This window comes from Pelecanus crispus, chromosome 25 (genome assembly GCF_030463565.1).
Source record: "Pelecanus crispus isolate bPelCri1 chromosome 25, bPelCri1.pri, whole genome shotgun sequence".
Lineage (NCBI taxonomy): Eukaryota > Metazoa > Chordata > Aves > Pelecaniformes > Pelecanidae > Pelecanus > Pelecanus crispus.
Genome location: NC_134667.1, coordinates 953674 through 959913, shown reverse-complemented (window position 1 = coordinate 959913; position 6240 = coordinate 953674).

Sequence of the window (6240 nt, the reverse complement as noted above, 5' to 3'; positions counted from 1 at the left end):
AGTGTGTTTTCCTGTGAAAGCGGTGTCAAGGGAAGGTGAGGACCAGCAACAGCTCTAAGCCCTTAGGCCTATCGTAGGGGAGAAATGGCTAGGACGTTTGCACTTTGGGAGGTGGTCTGTGCCGGGAGTGAGAGTGAGATTGAGCCTGAGAATATGTTTTGGGAGTGATGGGAGGGAAAGCCAGGGTAGATGGGCAGAGTGTGTTTGTCTGTGAAAGCGGTGTCAAGGGAAGGTGAGGACCAGCAACAGCTCTAAGCCCTTAGGCCTATCGTAGGGGAGAAATGGCTTGGAGGTTTGCACTTTGGGAGGTGGTCTGTGCCGGGAGTGAGAGTGAGATTGAACCTGAGAATGTGTGTTGGGAGTGCTGGGAGGCAAGTTAAAGGCAGATGGCCAGAGTGTGTTTGGCTGTGAAAGCGGAGTCAAGGGAAGGTGAGGACCAGCAACAGCTCTAAGCCCTTAGATGTAGCGTGTGTCAGAAATCGCTTGGGTGTTGGCATTTTGGGAGGTGGTCTGTGCCGCGAGTGAGAATGAGATTCAACCTGAGAATGTGTGTTGGGAGTGCTGGGAGGCAAAGCCAGGGTAGATGGGCAGAGTGTGTTTGGCTGTGAAAGCGGTGTCAAGGGAAGGTGAGGACCAGCAACAGCTCTAAGTCCTTAGGCCTATCGTAGGGGTGAAATGGCTTGGAGGTTTGCACTTTGGGAGGTGGTGTGTGCCGGGAGTGAGAGTGAGAGTAAGCCTGAGAATGTGTGTTGGGAGTGCTGGGAGGCAAAACCAGCGTAGATGGGCAGAGTGTGTTTGGCTGTGAAAGCGGTGTCAAGGGAAGGTGAGGACCAGCCACAGCTCTAAGCCCTTAGATGTAGCGTATGTCAGAAATCGGTTGGGTGTTTGCACTTTGGGAGGTGGTCTGTGCCAGGAGTGAGAGAGAGATTGAACTTGAGAATGTGTCTTGGGAGTGCTGGGAGGCAAGGGCAGCACAGATGGTCAGAGTGTGTTTGGCTGTGAAAGCGGTGTGAAGGGAAGGTGCGGACCAGCAACAGCTCTAAGCCCTTAGGCCTATCGTAGGGGAGAAATGGCTTGGACGTTTGCACTTGGGGAGGTGGTGTGTGCCGGGAGTGAGAGTGAGATTGAGCCTGAGAATGTGTGTTGGGAGTGCTGGGAGGCAAAGCCAGGGTAGATGGGCAGAGTGTGTTTGGCTGTGAAAGCGGTGTCAAGGGAAGGTGAAGACCAGCAACAGCTCTAAGCCCTTAGATGTAGCGTATGTCAGAAATCGGTTGGGTGTTTGCACTTTGGGAGGTGGTCTGTGCCGGGAGTGAGAGTGAGAGTGAGCCTGAGAATGTGTGTTGGGAGTGCTGGGAGGCAAAGCCAGGGTAGATGGGCAGAGTGTGTTTGGCTGTGAAAGCGGTGTCAAGGGAAGGTGAGGACCAGCAACAGCTCTAAGCTCTTAGATGTAGCGTGTGTCAGAAATCGCTTGGAGGTTTGCACTTTGGGAGGTGGTCTGTGCCGATAGTGAGAGTGTGTTGGGAGTGGTGGGCGGCAAGGCAAACGCAGATGGGCAGAGTGTGTTTGGCTGTGAAAGCGGTGTCAAGGGAAGGTGAGGACCAGCAACAGCTCTAAGGTCTTAGATGTAGTGTGGTTCAGAAATCGCTTGGGTATTTGCTCTTTGGGAAGTGGTCTGTGCCGGCAGTGATAGTGAGATTCAACGTGAGAATGTGTTTTGGGAGTGCTGGGAGTCAAAACCAGCATAGATGGCCAGAGTGTGTTTGGCTGTGACAGCGGTGTCAAGGGAAGGTGAGGACCAGCCACAGCTCTAAGCCCTTAGGCCTATCGTAGGGGAGAAATGGCTTGGACGTTTGCACTTGGGGAGGTGGTCTGTGCCGGGAGTGAGAGTGATAGTGAGCCTGAGAATATGTATTGGGAGTGCTGGGAGGGAAAGCCAGGGTAGATGGGCAGAGTGTGTTTGGCTGTGAAAGCGCTGTCAAGGGAAGGTGAGGACCAGCAACAGCTCTAAGCCCTTAGATGTAGCATGCGGCAGAAATCGCTTGGGTGTTTTGACTTTGTGAGGTGGTGTGTGCCGGGAGAGAGAGTGATTTTGGAGTGCTGGGAGGCAAGGCAAAGGCAGATGGGCAGAGTGTGTTTGGCTGTGAAAGCGGTGTCAAGAGAAGGTGAGGACCAGCAACAGCTCTAAGCCCTTAGGCCTATCGTATGGGAGAAATGGCTTGGAGGATTGCACTTTGGGAGGTGGTCTGTGCCGGGAGTGAGAGTGAGATTGAACCTGAGAATGTGTGTTGGGAGTGCTGGGAGGCAAGTTAAAGGCAGATGGCCAGAGTGTGTTTGGCTGTGAAAGCGGAGTCAACGGAAGGTGAGGACCAGCAACAGCTCTAAGCCCTTAGATGTAGCGTATGTCAGAAATCGGTTGGGTGTTTGCACTTTGGGAGGTGGTCTGTGCCGGGAGTGAGAGTGAGATTCAACCTGAGAATGTGTGTTGGGAGTGCTGGGAGGCAAAGCCAGGGTAGATGGCCAGAGTGTGTTTGGCTGTGAAAGCGGTGTCAAGGGAAGGTGAGGACCAGCAACAGCTCTAAGCTCTTAGATGTAGCGTGTGTCAGAAATCGCTTGGATGTTTGCACTTTGGGAGGTGGTCTGTGCCGATAGTGAGAGTGTGTTTGGAGTGGTAGGCGGCAAGGCAAAGGCAGATGGGCAGAGTGTGTTTGGCTGTGAAAGCGGTGTCAAGGGAAGGTGAGGACCAGCAACAGCTCTAAGGCCTTAGATGTAGTGTGTGTCAGAAATCGCTTGGGTATTTGCTCTTTGGGAAGTGGTGTGTGCCGGCAGTGATAGTGAGATTCAACGTGAGACTGTGTTTTGGGAGTGCTGGGAGGCAAGTTAAAGGCAGATGGCCAGAGTGTGTTTGGCTGTGAAAGCGGAGTCAAGGGAAGGTGAGGACCAGCAACAGCTCTAAGCCCTTAGGCCTATCGTAGGGGAGAAATGGCTTGGACGTTTGCACTTTGGGAGGTTGTGTGTGTCGGGATTGAGAGTGAGATTGAGCCTGAGAATATGTATTGGGAGTGCTGGGAGGCAAAGCCAGGGTAGATGGGCAGAGTGTGCTTGGCTGTGAAAGCGGTGTCAAGGGAAGGTGAGGACCAGCAACAGCTCTAAGCTCTTAGATGTATCATGTGTCAGAAATCGCTTGGGTGTTTGCACTTTGGGAGGTGGTCTGTGCTGGGAGTGAGAGTGAGAGCGTGACTGTGCCTGAGAATGTGTGTTGGGAGTGCTGGGAGGCAAGGGCAGCACAGATGGGCAGAGTGTGTTTGGCTGTGAAAGCGGTGTCAAGGGAAGGTGAGGACCAGCAACAGCTCTAAGCCCTTAGATGTACCATGTGGCAGAAATCGCTTGGGTGTTTTGACTTTGTGAGGTGGTGTGTGCCGGGAGAGAGAGTGATTTGGGAGTGCTGGGAGGCAAGGCAAAGGCAGATGGGCCGAGTGTGTTTGGCTGTGAAAGCGGTGTCAAGAGAAGGTGAGGACCAGCAACAGCTCGAAGCCCTTAGGCCTATCGTATGGGAGAAATGGCTTGGAGGTTTGCACTTTGGGAGGTGGTCTGTGCCGGGAGTGAGAGTGAGATTGAACCTGAGAATGTGTGTTGGGAGTGCTGGGAGGCAAGTTAAAGGCAGATGGCCAGAGTGTGTTTGGCTGTGAAAGCGGAGTCAAGGGAAGGTGAGGACCAGCAACAGCTCTAAGCCCTTAGATGTAGCGTGTGTCAGAAATCGCTTGGGTGTTGGCATTTTGGGAGGTGGTCTGTGCCGCGAGTGAGAATGAGATTCAACCTGAGAATGTGTGTTGGGAGTGCTGGGAGGCAAAGCCAGGGTAGATGGGCAGAGTGTGTTTGGCTGTGAAAGCGGTGTCAAGGGAAGGTGAGGACCAGCAACAGCTCTAAGCCCTTAGGCCTATCGTAGGGGAGAAATGGCTTGGAGGTTTGCACTTTGGGAGGTGGTGTGTGCCGGGAGTGAGAGTGAGATTGAGCCTGAGAATGTGTGTTGGGAGTGCTGGGAGGCAAAGGCCGGGTAGATGGGCAGAGTGTGTTTGGCTGTGAAAGCGGTGTCAAGGGAAGGTGAAGACCAGCAACAGCTCTAAGCCCTTAGATGTAGCGTATGTCAGAAATCGGTTGGGTGTTTGCACTTTGGGAGGTGGTCTGTGCCGGGAGTGAGAGATTGAGCCTGAGAATGTGTGTTGGGAGTGCTGGGAGGCAAAGGCCGGGTAGATGGCCAGAGTGTGTTTGGCTGTGAAAGCGGTGTCAAGGGAAGGTGAAGACCAGCAACAGCTCTAAGCCCTTAGATGTAGCGTATGTCAGAAATCGGTTGGGTGTTTGCACTTTGGGAGGTGGTCTGTGCCGGGAGTGAGAGTGAGAGTGAGCCTGAGAATGTGTGTTGGGAGTGCTGGGAGGCAAAGCCAGGGTAGATGGGCAGAGTGTGTTTGGCTGTGAAAGCGGTGTCAAGGGAAGGTGAGGACCAGCAACAGCTCTAAGCTCTTAGATGTAGCGTGTGTCAGAAATCGCTTGGGTGTTTGCACTTTGGGAGGTGGTCTGTGCCGATAGTGAGAGTGTGTTGGGAGTGCTGGGCGGCAAGGCAAAGGCAGATGGGCAGAGTGTGTTTGGCTGTGAAAGCGGTGTCAAGGGAAGGTTAGGACCAGCAACAGCTCTAAGCCCTTAGATGTAGCATGCGGCAGAAATCGCTTGGGTGTTTTGACTTTGGGAGGTGGTGTGTGCCGGGAGAGAGAGTGATTTGGGAGTGCTGGGAGGCAAGGCAAAGGCAGATGGGCAGAGTGTGTTTGGCTGTGAAAGCGGTGTCAAGGGAAGGTGAGGACCAGCAACAGCTCTAAGCCCTTAGGCCTATCGTAGGGGAGAAATGGCTTGGACGTTTGCACTTTGGGAGGTTGTGTGTGTCGCGATTGAGAGTGAGATTGAGCCTGAGAATATGTATTGGGAGTGCTGGGAGGCAAAGCCAGGGTAGATGGGCAGAGTGTGCTTGGCTGTGAAAGCGGTGTCAAGGGAAGGTGAGGACCAGTCACAGCTCTAAGCCCGTAGATGTAGCGTGTGTCAGAAATGATTGGGTATTTGCACTTTGGGAGGTGGTCTGTGCTGGGAGTCAGAGTGAGAGCGTGAGCGTGCCTGAGAATGTGTGTTGGGAGTGCTGGGAGGCAAGGGCAGCGCAGATGGGCAGAGTGCGTTTGGCTGTTAAAGCGGTGTCAAGGGAAGGTGAAGACCAGCAACAGCTCTAAGCCCTTAGATGTAGCGTGTGTCAGAAATCGGTTTGGTGGTGGCATTTTGGGAGGTGGTCTGTGCTGGTAGTGAGAGTGTGTTGGGATTGCTGGGAGGCAAGGCAAAGGCGGATGGCCAGAGTGTGTTTGGCTGTGAAAGCGGTGTCAAGGGAAGGTGAAGACCAGCAACAGCTCTAAGCCCTTAGATGTAGCGTACGTCAGAAATCGGTTGGGTGTTTGCACTTTGGGAGGTGGTCTGTGCCGGGAGTGAGAGTGAGATTGAGCCTGAGAATGTGTGTTGGGAGTGCTGGGAGGCAAAGGCCGGGTAGATGGCCAGCGTGTGTTTGGCTGTGAAAGCGGTGTCAAGGGAACGTGAAGACCAGCAACAGCTCTAAGCCCTTAGATGTAGCGTATGTCAGAAATCGGTTGGGTGTTTGCACTTTGGGAGGTGGTGTGTGCCGGGAGTGAGAGTGAGAGTGAGCCTGAGAATGTGTGTTGGGAGTGCTGGGAGGCAAAGCCAGGGTAGATGGGCAGAGTGTGTTTGGCTGTGAAAGCGGTGTCAAGGGAAGGTGAGGACCAGCAACAGCTCTAAGCTCTTAGATGTAGCGTGTGTCAGAAATCGCTTGGGTGTTTGCACTTTGGGAGGTGGTCTGTGCCGATAGTGAGAGTGTGTTGGGAGTGCTGGGCGGCAAGGCAAAGGCAGATGGGCAGAGTGTGTTTGGCTGTGAAAGCGGTGTCAAGGGAAGGTGAGGACCAGCAACAGCTCTAAGCCCTTAGATGTAGCATGCGGCAGAAATCGCTTGGGTGTTTTGACTTTGTGAGGTGGTGTGTGCCGGGAGAGAGAGTGATTTGGGAGTGCTGGGAGGCAAGGCAAAGGCAGATGGGCAGAGTGTGTTTGGCTGTGAAAGCGGTGTCAAGGGAAGGTGAGGGCCAGCAACAGCTCTAAGCCCTTAGGCCTATCGTAGGGGAGAAATGGCTTGGAGGTTTGCACTTTGGG